The sequence below is a fragment of the Ovis canadensis genome, chromosome 2, assembly GCF_042477335.2.
Source record: "Ovis canadensis isolate MfBH-ARS-UI-01 breed Bighorn chromosome 2, ARS-UI_OviCan_v2, whole genome shotgun sequence".
NCBI lineage: Eukaryota > Metazoa > Chordata > Mammalia > Artiodactyla > Bovidae > Ovis > Ovis canadensis.
The window spans coordinates 15,811,712-15,824,921 of NC_091246.1; the positions used below are offsets into that span (position 1 = coordinate 15,811,712).

Sequence of the window (13,210 nt, forward strand, 5' to 3'; positions counted from 1 at the left end):
TGCGTGTGTATGTGGTGTGCGTGTATGTGGTGTGCGTGTATGTGGTGTGTGTGTATGTGGTGTGTGTGTGGTGTGTGTGTGTGTGTGGTGTGTGTGTATGTGGTGTGCGTGTGTATGTGGTGTGCTTATGTGGTGTGCGTGTGGTGTGTGTGTATGTGGTGTGCATGTGTATGTGGTGTGCGTGTGTATGTGGTGTGCGTATGTGGTGTGCGTGTGGTGTGTGTGTATGGAGTGTGTGTGTATGTGGTGTGTGTGTGTGTGTGGTGTGTGTGTGTGGTGTGTGTGTGTGTGGTGCGTGTGTATGTGGTGTGTGGTGTGTATGTGGTGTGCGTGTGTATGTGGTGTGCGTGTGTATGTGGTGTGTGGTGTGTGTGTGGTGTGTGTGTGGTGTGTGTGTGGTGTGTGTGTATGTGGTGTGTGTGTGTATGTGGTGTGTGTGTATGTGGTGTGTGTATGTGGTATGCGTGTGTATGTGGTGTGCGTGTATGTGGTGTGCGTGTATGTGGTGTGTGTGTATGTGGTGTGTGTGTGGTGTGTGTGTGTGTGGTGTGTGTGTGTGGTGTGTGTGTATGTGGTGTGTGTGTGTGTGTGGTGTGTGTGTGTGGTGTGTATGTGTATGCCACACCTTTATTCATTCATCTGTTAATGTGGTGTACCCCTTTAAAACAAATGCGTTCAAAGAAATAGTCAATTAAAATATTATCTAAATATTGTATAGGCGGCAGTCAGAGGAAGTACCATTCATGAAAGTGACACTGACCTGAAATATGTTTTTGCCCTTTCTCTGTCTTCATGCCTTTTTCCTGCCTGACCCTCCCCTCTCCCCAGCGGGCCTCCCTGTCTCCTCTTCCTTGGCTGGCATCCCTTGCCCAGCTGAAGCTGACCCCTCCTTGAAAACGCAGCTCAGGCTTTCATTCCTGCAGAAGCTTCTCTCACTCCCACCCACTCCTCGAGTCTAAGCTGGGTCAAGCATTTCCTCTGTGAATTCCAGGAGGTGGGACACCCAGCTCGGTGAACTCTGGAGTGAAACTGCCTGGCGCGGTGCGGGCTGGAGCGGAGGCTCTAAGGAGTCGTAGTCGTTGAACCGCGGGCACAAAGCACTTCTTTTTACCGTGAGCCTCCTGTCTGGGGTTTAGCCTGTCCTGAGAAATGAGCTCCAGACCAAAACAAAACTTTAGTAACAAGCCAGGACTTGAGAGCAATTCGACTTCAGCTCCACATCCACCCTGCACGGGCACCGCCACCATGCAGTTGTGGAGCCCGGGCCGTCACTATGGGCCCGGAAGTCTCTGAACTCCGTGCTGGGAGGCCCGGATCTATTGTGTTTGGCCAAATCAGTTTTCCTCTCTGAGCTTCAGTGTCCCCATCTGTAAAGTGGGAGAGGGGAGTAAAACCCACTTCCCAAGGTGACTGGGAGTTTTGCCCTGAGTGAACAGCTGCAGAAGTACTTTGGAATAAAAGGCTTTTGAATGAATGGAAAGGGTTGTTATTTTTAAACTCATAAATGAGGACAGCCAGTGCTCTGGGGTTTTCAGTATGATGCTGTGCAACTAGAAGAACCGGATTGCATGTTCCTGCATCTGTACCTACATGCGTGCACACACGCACACACCCTGATTACCAAAGGCGGCTTTGAGGTCTCTCTGAGATCGAGCATATAGCCAGTAGCTCTCAAAGTGTGACTAGGATCCTACAGCTTGGGAGGGGAAAGTCTGAGAGGAGAGACACACGATCACGGCACTTGCTTGAGCAGCTCTTGTGAGCCAGGCCCTGGCAACAGGGAGACACAGGATGGGTCTCTGCCCTCAGTGAGCATCTCTTCTAGCAGGCAGGACCTGCTGTGAATAAGCCATTCTGTACCCAGCAATGGCAGTGGATTCACTGAACCTGGGGAACCACCAGAAGTCCCAGACAGAGTCCACAAATCCGAGGGTGCCAGAGCTCCCTACAAGGCAGATGAGAAAGAGGAAAGAAATGAAATGCTACCTTACTAATCATCTTTTACAAGATTCACAAAAAATACAGAATGTCTTTTATTTTCCAGAGGCATTTGGAACTGCCTAAGTGTTTGGAGAGAACAACAGATTAACAGTGAACAATTGTACTGTGCTCAGTTGCTCAATCATGTCCAGCTATTTACGACCCCATGGATGGTAGCCTGAGAGGTTTCTCTGTCCATGGAATTTTCCAGACAGAAATACTGAAGTGGGTAGCCTTTGCCTACTCCAGGGGATCTTCCCAACCCAGGGATCAAACCTGCATCTCTTACATCTCCCGCATTGGCACCTGGATTCTTTATTAGTGCGCCACCTGGGAAGTCTTGGCAGTGAAAGGCACAGCTAAATCTGCGCCCATCTTAAGGCTAGAGCTGCGTCTGGTGCTTTCCAGCATCACCTCAGGTGGAGCAAAGTGTTCTGCACAATGATGTAAGCTACCAGCAAATGCAGGGTCAACAAGAGCACAGTCCAACAGCCAGCAAACACTGCCTGCCAGGTGCTAGGCTGGGCCTGGGGATCGGAGGAGGGTGAGAGCCTGTATGCAGCAGAGTCAGGAAGGCAGACCGTGATGACGCCTGATGCTGGGATGGCCTCTGCCTGGGCTGGGAGCCACCAGGGAGACCTGCACCGAGGAGGCCAACCAGGCCCATGATGGGACCAGCTCCGTCCCCACCAGCTGTGACCTCCTCTGAAGCACATCCTTGGGGCCATCAACAGAGCCGCAGGAGAGCCAGGGCCTGATTCTAGGACCGTGGGTCCCTACAGTTCATGCTCTTTGAGCAACTCTAGACCAAGAACCAGTTACTCTGTATCTCCAAATGCCTGGCACAATGTAGGGACTCAGAATACTGTTGTTAAATGAAAGATTAGAAGACTATTCCATATTCATAGAAGACCACATACCTTAAACCCTGCATCTCAAGAGTTATGTGTGACTCTAATTTAGAGATCATTTATTTGAGCATTTCTGTTAGGCACCTCTGTATGCTCTTATTAAAATTACGATTAGCATTTGGAGAAAATATATAATGCATACAAAAGATGTATCCACCATATATGTAAATTATGAAATACAGCTTGAAAATGAATACCCAAGTCAAGAACAGAGCATTTCTACTGTGTCCGCCTGGGTGAGCCTTTCCTAGTGCCCTCTTGCAGACCATCAGACCTCTCATGGCCTTTCTACTGAACTTTATATTTCTTATTCCCTTTTTTTTTTCTAATGTCTTCACTTCAAATGAAAAAGAAATAGTCTATTACTTAGTTTATTTTGTTTTCTTTGGTTTGCTCTTCATGAGAAGGTGTCCTACTCCATCAAATTTTACACAGCATGCTTTCTTTACTCCAGTAGTCATATATGGATGTGAGAGTTGGACCATAAAGAAGGATTGATGCCTTTGAACCGTGGTGTTGGTAAAGACTCTTAAGAGTCCCTTGGGGTGCAAGGAGATCAAACCTGTCAATCCTAAGGGAAATCAATCCGGAATATTTATTGGAAGGACTGATGCTGAAGCTGAGACTCCAATACTTTGGCCACTTGATGCAAAGAACTGACTCATTGGAAAAGACCCTGATGCTGGGGAAGATTGAAGGCAGGAGGAGAAGGGGGCAACAGAGGATGAGATGGTTGGATGGTTGGATGGCAAACTCAGTGGGCGTGGATTTGGTAAAGGACAGGGAAACCTGGCGTGCTGCAGTCCACGGGGTCGCAAATAGTTGGACATGACTGAGCAACAGAACAACAACTCATTCATGCCCCTTGTGTTAATATATGATCATTGTTATTCATCCACTTGTGAGTGGACATTATACTTGTTTCCAGTTGTTGACCCTTATTTCCAAGGCTGCTATGAACACTGTGTGGAAATTTTCTGGTGTACACAAGCAGGCTTCATCTAGGGTATATATACCAAGAAGTGGACTGCTCAGTTGTAAGGTTCCAACTTGGCCCAGAATACTCTCAAGTCTTGCCCCTATGAGTGAGTGAGTGAGTGAAGTCGCTCAGTTGTGTCCGACTCTTTGCGACCCCATGGACTGTAGCCTATCAGGCTTCTCCGTCCATGGGATTCTCCAGGCAAGCATACTGGAATGGGTTACCATTTCTTTCTCCAGGGGATCTTCCCGACCCAGGGATTGAACCTGGGTCTCCTGCATTGGAGGCAGACGCTTTAACCTCTGAGCCACCAGGGAAGCCCCTATAGCCCCTATGAAGTCCATCCCTCTGTGCTCCATTTCCAGAACAATGACTTGCCATTACTTCCTGTCTTTAGGACTTAGATCAAACCTGGAATGCCTATCTTCCCCTCTTCCATCTCCTCTCTTCTCTTTGAAGTCCAGCTCAGAGCTCCACCTCTCAGGCTGACGACCAGTCTCCCCTGCATATTTTGGACTTGGGGAGGAAATAGCGCTAAGCTCCAGTGCTGCTGTCTCCTGGCCTTGTGATTTTAAAATATTTTTTTCATTTATGTGGTCCTCAGATCCGCATCCCTAAAGCAGAAGGGAAAGGCTACCACTCCTGCATGTTTACTGGTGCCAGGCTTACATGATGTACAGTCATGCCGCAGTTAATACAATGACTGTGGTTAGGATCATACGCTTTGGAATGAGATCATTGTGGGCTTGAGGATTAAATGAGTCAATGTATATAAAAGACTTAGCACAATGCCTGGCACATCGAAAATGTGAAGTAATTTCTAACCATTGTTAACAATCACACCCCTACGAAGGAGTCAGTATTTTTATTTATTTATTTATTGGTCACACCATATGGCGTGCGGGATCTTAGTTCCCCGACCAGGGATTGACCCTATGCCCCTTTCAGTGGAAGCGCAGAATTTAACTGCTGGGGTGTCAGGAAAGTCCCTGTTCCCAATTCACAGATAAGGACACCGAGACACAGAGCGATTATACAGCTTGTCCAAGGTATATGGTCAGTCAACATTTGAACTCTAACAAGAAGCCCAAGCTCCTAATTGCAGTTTGGAGATGTGAGCCCAAAAACAAATACTAATATCACCTGTTGGATATTTGGCCAAATCACTTTGACTTGTGTCTGAATCTCTGTTTTTCTCTCTCTGATGATAAAAACTTTCAGATGCAAAAGCCTGGCCATTTTTGCATCTGGTACTTTCCTGGTATAGCTGGGGCAAAAGGAGGGGTTTAAATATGATCGAGATAGTTCATTCAGGGGGAATCTCCTTGCTAGGAACTATTGCCTCTCTCTGTCTTTCTCTCACCTAAAAATCCTCAGTTTTATGAAGTAATAAACCTAAACTGTAAACATGTTTTTCAATTTCACCACCATCTGTCTGGTGAGTCATAAAGCTCCCTGAAATGAGGTAGGAATGAGGACCATCCTGTCAATGAAAAGATTAAACTTTAGGTTTTAAAGTGGTAAATGAGTTACCAGAAACCTTCAGACCATTCTGCCCTGTGTTTCTCTGACCCATTTACACAGGTACCCCAAGCACTTGTTAACAGGATTCAGTGTTCTTTCAACTCTGCCCTAAGAGGCAAGGATTTTATTGTATGTATGTTATTTTAAATCATTTTATATATTTATTTATGGCTGTGCTGGGTCTTCGTTGCTGCGTGGGTGCGCGGTTTTTTTGTGGGTTTTTCCCTAGTTTTGAAGTGCAGGGGGCTGTTCTCGAGCATGCGGGCTTCTCATTGCGGTGGCTTCTCTTATTGGGGAGCTGGGCTCTAGGGAGCCACAGCTTCAGTAGTTGTGGCTCGTGGGCTCCAGAGCGCAGGCTCAATAGTTGTGGAGTATGGGCTTAGTTGCTCTGCGGCATGTGGGAACTTCCCAGATCAGGGATTAAACCCATGTCTCCTGCCTTGGCAGGTGGGTTCTTTACCACCTGGGAAACCCATTTTACATGGCAGCTCAGGCAAACTAATATAGAAGGGGAGGAAGCAACAGGTTATCCTGATCATTACATAGGATATTTCTTGTTTAAGGAGGATCTATAGCACTGTAATTTCTTGTTTAAGGAGGATCTATAGAAAATTATGTTACTTGAAAAAAAAAATTCTTGCTTATCAGGAGATTATTCTGATGTGGCAATACACAAATGTTTTCAAACAGCTGGTACCTTGTAAAAGGAGGCTCTTGTAAACAGGATATTCCTGTTGGCATGGGACTGCATATTTGCTTAGAAAAACAGTGCCCTGTTTCTGCAACAGTCAACCAATGCAAACAAGGAAATATTGATGGAGAAATAAGAAAATCTATACATCATAGAAAATCCCCTGGACATGAATGTAGACAAGACCAGCTGAAGAGTGACAAAGGATGTCTGGCAAACAGAGCAGCTTGCCCTTTGAAATGTTTGACATTTTCCTGGAAAAGTCATACTCAGGTGGTTTGTAGAGGAAAAGCATAGAATGTCAAAGCGGGAAGGGAGCTTAGGGATCATTTCATCTATCTACCCAATTGTCCTGGTTGAAGAAATGGAAGCCCAGAGAGGGGAAGGGACTTGCCCAGAGTCAACAGCCAGCTAAGATTTCTGAGTTCAGCTTTCCTCATTCCAAGTCCACAAGTCCTTCCTTCTCTGCCATCCTTTCTTTAATTCTTCTACGTCTCTCTCTTTGCCTGCTTCCTCACTGAGTTGTTTGAGTTCATAAGGAAAAAAAAAAAAAAAAAAGGACTTTCTACCTGCCAATGAACCCTCCTCACTGTTCTCACCATCCCTGGGATCTTGGCAGAGTGGGCTTAATGCTCTCTCCCACTGACCTGGGAGTGTCTGAGAATTATTCCAAGTTATGTCTGTGGAGTTGACAGGTAGCGTGATACCCTTCTCCCCCAGCACCTGATTTATTGAACCAGGGTTGAGGGGGAATAGAATGCCCAGCAAAATCTTTTCTCCTTGGCTCTCTCCATCACCATGAAGACATCCACGGAAACCCTTTACCTCGGGACAGGTGGGAGGGGAGGGGGGCAAGCACATCACAGCATCCAGCACAAACCACACCACACACTGAGCCCTTCCAGCACACACAGACACAAAGCCCCCGGAGGAATGCGCCAAGCCCCTGAGGAGTCCAGACGCACGGAAATGTGGAGTGTGGGGTGGGGGGGGGAATGCGCTTCATTCCTGCATTGGACTCCAGCTCTGTCCTAACCCTGGGTGGGTTCCTGAACTTCTCTGAGCTTCCATTTCAGCATCTGAACACGGGGTGCTAGGAGGATCTGATGAGATGATGCAACTAAAACGCTGGGTCCGAGGCCTACTACTGATGAGTGGTCATCCATGCTGCTGTTTTTATTTGAACTGCTGCTTGTCTAGGTTTATGATTATTTACACTTTGGACTCTGGGGGCCAAGAAGACCAAGGCTAATGGGATCTGACAGGCTCGCTGTGCCAGCCTCCTGACTAGTCCCTCTGCCTCTATTCCCTCACCCACCCCCACCCCCGACTCCACCTGCCCTCCCAAGGATCTCACTGAAGGGTCAATCTGTTCATATTCCTCCTTGCTGCCCTTCATTTCCAGGATCAAGTCCAAACTCTGAAGCTTGGATACAAGTCCACCATCAGCTGCACCTGGCAACCCACCATGCTCAAGTCTCACAAATTTGCTCATCGCTCTCTAAACAATAGTTGCTTTTCCACCCCGCCATGTCTTTGCACAAACTTTCCCTGCCTCCAGGTCCACTCCTCTTGATCTAGCCTCGTGGTTCTAAAAGTGTGGTCCTTGGACCTCAGGGACAACCGCATCATCAGGGAACTTGTCAGAGACGCAAATCCTTGAGCCCCACCCCAGATCTACTGAATCAGAGCATGGGGATCAGCAATGTGGGTTTCAGCAAGTCCTCCTGGGGATTCTGATGCATGCTTCAGTTTGAGAACCGCTAACTAGTGAAAACATACTTCACCTGGGCTTCCCAGGTGGCACAAGTGGTAAAGAACCCACCTGCCAATGCAGGAGACACAAGAGACACAGGTTCAATCCCTGGGTCAGAAAGATCCTATGGAGGAGGGCATGGCAACCCACTTCAATGTTCTTAGAGAATCCCATGGACAGAGGAGCCTGGCGGGCTACAGTCCATACGGTTGCAAAGAATCAGACATGACTGAAGCGACTTAGCATGCACAAACGACTAGTGGAAACATACTTTCCAAGCTCATGTGTTGTTGTTGTTTGGCTGAACTGGGTCTTTGTTGCTGTGCACAGGCTTTCTCTAGTTTCAGAGAATGGGGGCTACTCTTCATTGTGGTGTGCAGGCTCCTCATTGTAGTGGCTTCGTTTGTTGCTGAACACAGGTGCATGGGCTTCAGTAGTTGTAGCAGACAGGCTTAGTTGCTCCACAGCATGAGGAATCTTCCAGGACCAGGGATTGAACCTGTGTTCAATTGGCAGGCCGGATTCTCAACCACTGCCGCCCTTTACAAAGAGAATGCTTCCTTCTCCAAAGCTCTTCAAAGTGTTGCTTGAACTCTGAACACACCTTCCAGCACTGCTGATCACATCCAATGGCTGCAAGTGTTCTCTCTTCACATTCATGTCCTGCATTAGCCAGGACAGCCTTGAGACTGGGGACCTGGTCACACTGAAGCCTATGTCTGCCCCCGTGCCCAGCACAGGGCCCGAAACATCTGATGAATGTGGCTATGAACCTTCATATCCTGAGGATCTTTACTGTAGAACTTAGATTTGCCTACATTTACAAAGCACATCAAACTCTATAACCTGGCCCAAGTTCAGGAGCATGGGATGACAAGGGTTTATAATACTCATCAATCTATGATTCATGAACTTTGCCTTTCCCTCCCAGACATTCAGTCCCTATCTCCCCCCTTCACCCCGCACACAGCCAGAAAGTCACTCCTATATTTTATTCACATACTTGTGCCTTCTATTTCCTCATATACTTGTGGCAGGTTAGTTTTCTTTTAATGTTTAATTGTGGTAAAATACACATAAAACTTACCATCTTAACCATTTCAAAGTGTGCAGTTCAGTTGAATATACTGTTCAGTGAATATGCTGTTGAGTATATTCACTCTGACATAGTTTAAATGGGGAAAAAGTAATGATTTAAACTATTAGGAAACAAACAAACAAAATTGGTAATCTAAGGATATTCTCGCATCCACAATGAGATTTGGAACTCTCTGAGAGGTGTGCACACTCCATTTTGAGAATATTAGTCACAGATAACATTTATTGAATGTTTAGTAAGCTCCAGGCACCATGCTAATTGCTTTCAACCATCTCATTTAATAGTTACACCATATCTGCTGCTGCTGCTGCTGCTAAGTCGCTTCAGTCATGTCCGACTCTGTGCGACCCCATAGACGGCAGCCCACCAGGCTCCCCTGTCTTATTATCATCTTCACATCACAGAAGCTAATACAGAGAGAAAAAGAGTGATTTTGCAAATAAGCTGTGGCTCTATGGATTCAGACCTGCTGTCCTAAAGCATCTGGCACTGCCCAAATCCTAGGTTGGCCTTCTAGAAATTCCCAAGTCCCTCCAGAATACAGCTGTGCCCCTTGCTTCATTGTCAGCTAGTTGGTCTTTGCATCTGTGGACCATGAATGACCCATGCACTCTTCTCTCCAGTCAGGCCATTTCCCTGCCATTCAGACTGAGCCTTTGCTTAGCCTCATGGAAGCATAATCCCTTACCTGAAACTGGACCAGAGCTGAAATTCTCCATCTGTCACTTGGCACCTCTGTGGCCTAACACACTTTGCTTCTCCTGCTAAGCCTCAGCTCTTTCCCTTATAAACTGGGAATAATCGAGCATCACCATCTCTTACCTAAAACCCTCCAGGCCAGCTGTGCCTCAGAGCTCAGCGTGTTTCAGATTTTAGAAAGGTAACAAGCCTACCTACTGAGTATTACGTAACATCCCACGGGAGTTGGCAACAGTATTCCCAAATCAAACACTTTACTGTTTTTGCAGCAAAAGTCTAAATAGTCACACTGAGTGGGATAAGGACTCATTATTTGAAGTTAGAATTTGACCACTAAAGAAGTTACAAAAGTGTTTTTGCATTTTCTAAGCATTCTGGGATTTGGAATGGAGATTATGGATTAGAACCTGTCTCAGAAGGTGACCTCAAGGACTCCATACACTCAAAGAACAGGCAGATCCTTTTGAGAGGAGGAACAGATACCACTGGAGGAGCTGAAGATACTTAACAAAACGCAGCTCTTCACTTCTTCTTCCCTTTTCCAAATCCTACATTTTCCCTCAGCTCCTTCCAAACTGTCTCCTTTGACTTTCCTGTTCATGACCCACTTCCTCAAGGTGCTCCTCCCAGACCAAGACTTGCTTTCTTCGTAGCCTCCAAACGAAAATCTCTCCAGAAAAGCACTCCTTTGATCTCACCCTTCAGCTTAAAAATGTCAGCTTGTACCTCCTCCAGTCATCTGGCCTGTGCCATCATTTAGGGCTGTCGGAGGTAAGCTACTCCTAAAGTTGCGTGCTTTCTTGCAAAAGCATAGTCATGTGGGACCTACATTTTTCTAGAAAGATGAACATGACCACTAACCCTAACCCTAACCCTAACCCTTACCCTAAGGCTCCCACTGGAAACCCCAAACAGCTCTCTTTTGCTGATAAATGGTTGAGGGAGGGACTTCCCTGGTGGTCAGTGGTTAAGAATTCACCTGCAATGCAGAGGACATGGGTTCGATCCCCAGTCAGGGAGAATCCTGCATGGTGTTGGGTAATAAACTGTGAATCCCACCCACTCAAGAGACCCTGCTTGGCAACAAGAGAAGTCACCACAATGAGAAGCCCAACCCCGCCCTGCCCTCGCCCCGCCGAGCCTAAGAGTAGCCCCTCCTCTCCACAACTGCTCATCCCGGTGTAGCAACGACCACCCAGTACAGCCAAAAATAAACCGATATTTTTTTTTAATGGTTGCGGGAGGGTGAACCAAGAGCTGATGAGCCAGCTGGGCTAATCTCTTGGTCTTCTAGGGATAGGCCAACTCTAGGTCCCTTCAGAGTCCAGCACTTGCCAACAGTCAGGGTATGACCACACCAGGGGCAGGGGATACGTGCGGAGTACGTGGAAATGTGGCGAGGGCAGACGCAAGGCCTCCGTTGTGGACCTACGTCAGTTTGTAGAGTGATGTTGTTGCCTGGATGACGATACTGCCCCCATGGGATGGAAAAGGCTCTTCTCTGATCAAAGCCATTATTATGTGGGTCCTATTCTGGCCACAGACACCACGTGGGTAGTCAGGCCTCTGCTGTTATTTCAGCCTCCGGGATGAAAACATCCGAACAGTGGAATCTTTTCTGTTCCTGGCTCCAGATCATACCGTGCAGACTTCGGACGCACCGTTGTTCGTCTCCACCTAACACCACACCAAGCAGAAGGGCCTCCTGAGGCACATCCACGCTTCTTCCTGTGTTTCTGGCTGGTTCACAGCTGGCACCTTTGCCGCCATTTTGGCAGAGGCCCAAGGCCTAGAAAATGAAGGAACCTAGCAACCGCTGGGGACATAGCCCTGCTGGGCGAGGCTGGTGGAGGGAATATCGTGTTGGTGGGAGGTGGGGCCTGAGTCGAGCTAGCCAGCCTGGGATAACAGAAGTGGGGAAGGAGGGGCTGCCAAGGGGCTGGGTGGCAGCCAGCACCTGCCTCAGCCGCTGCTTGCGCCCCTCGTGGCGGCCTCAGGAACTGCAGGCCGAGGTCCAGGCTGATTGTTGTTGATTTCACAAGCTTTGATGATGCCGGAGTTGGCCTCTTCGGAGGAATGTAGACCTGTCTGCACCCGAAAACCAAAACCAAGTCCAAGGGGGCGTGGCAGAGTTGCTGGCGGAGAGGCCCATCTCACTTGGGCGGACACGGATGTCTGGAACGAGGCCTGGCAGAAGGGCCCGGGAGGTGGCTTCAGACCCAGGGCCAGCCACGCCGCTTTCCCACGTGTGCAGACGCTGGCTTCTGTAGAGCGAGACTCCAGGGAGGGAAGACGTCTCCCGGAGAGAGAGGAGAGCCTGAAGCTTTCCCCTCTGTGTGCAGCCTCCTGCCCTGGGAGGTGGCAGCCCCGAAGAGCCTAAGCGGGGCTTCTGCCGGGATTCTTAGTATCTGTGTGAGATATTTAGAATCATTAGAACCCATCACCGACTACTGACCTGCCCAGCACTAGCCACGAGGAGGCCGTGCCTGTCGAGTACTTGAAATGTACTCCTAATTCATCAGTTTTCAGAGAATCAGTATGAAAAAGTAATTATTTTACTACTAAAAACGTTTCTGAAAGTGAAAGTCGTTCAGTCGTGTCGGACTCTTTGTGACCCCATGGACTGTAGCCTGCCAGGCTCCTCTGTCCAAGGAATTCTCCAGGCCAGAATACTGGAGTGGGTAGCCATGCCCAGAGAATCTTCCCAACCCAGGCGTGGAACCCAGGTCTCCACATTATAGATGGATTCTTTATGGAACCCAGGTCTCCACATTATAGATGGATTCTTTAAGGTCTGAGCCACCAGGGAAGCACCCCACCCCCGCCCCCCACCAAAAAAAAAAAAAAAGTTTGTATACTGAGCTAAATATATTAAAATTAATTTAACTTTTTTTCCATTAAAAATGTGGCTACTAGAAAATTGAAAATTACACTTATGGCTCATGTTGTATTTCTATTGTTACACCCAACATGCCATCATTTCCAAGCTTGTTCTTGCTCTTCTCTCTGACTGGAATGCTTTGCTTCCAGCAGGACATTCCTCTTTCTCTGTATTCAGATCTCAGTTCAAAGTTGTCTTGCTTGACTGCTAAACTGTCCCCCTCCACCTTCCTTTCACCAAATTCAGTTGTATTGTCTTCATAGCACTTTACACTCTTTTCATACAGTTTACTGTCCCCCCTCCCAACATCCCTCTAAAAAAAAAAAACCCAAAACCAACCCAGTCTCTCTTCATCCTTCAAGCTTAAGCTCCTTGAGATCTGAGACCTTGAACATCCTGGTCACTGTGGTCTCCTCGGTGCCCACAGTAAATATTTGTTGAGTGAATGTTGAGAGGCTCCCCTGAGGGGGATATCCTTCAAGTGCCTTTGTTTGCCTTCAAGATGGCCAAAGCCAAAATTCTAGTCTGTGTGCGTTAAACGGACATTCTCATGGCTCCTTTGTTTCACCTTTTCTGCTTACTTGTCCTGGGAAATGGAAAAGCAAATTTGAATTTGCATTACTGTCACCGTGCTTTCCTTTGTTGGTTTACCATTGAGCTTCAGGGTTAAGAGTTCAGGCTTTTGTACTA

The 13,210-nt window shown here is 47.6% G+C and overlaps 1 non-coding gene across 1 annotated transcript; it reads right to left on the reverse strand.

Moving 5' to 3' along the window:
* Nucleotides 1-4,115: 4,115 nt before the first annotated feature.
* TRNAW-CCA (transfer RNA tryptophan (anticodon CCA)) lies at nt 4,116-4,187 on the reverse strand. Its single transcript has one exon. It is a non-coding gene; the product is annotated as a tRNA-Trp (tRNA).
* Between the last annotated feature and the right edge of the window lie 9,023 nt (nt 4,188-13,210).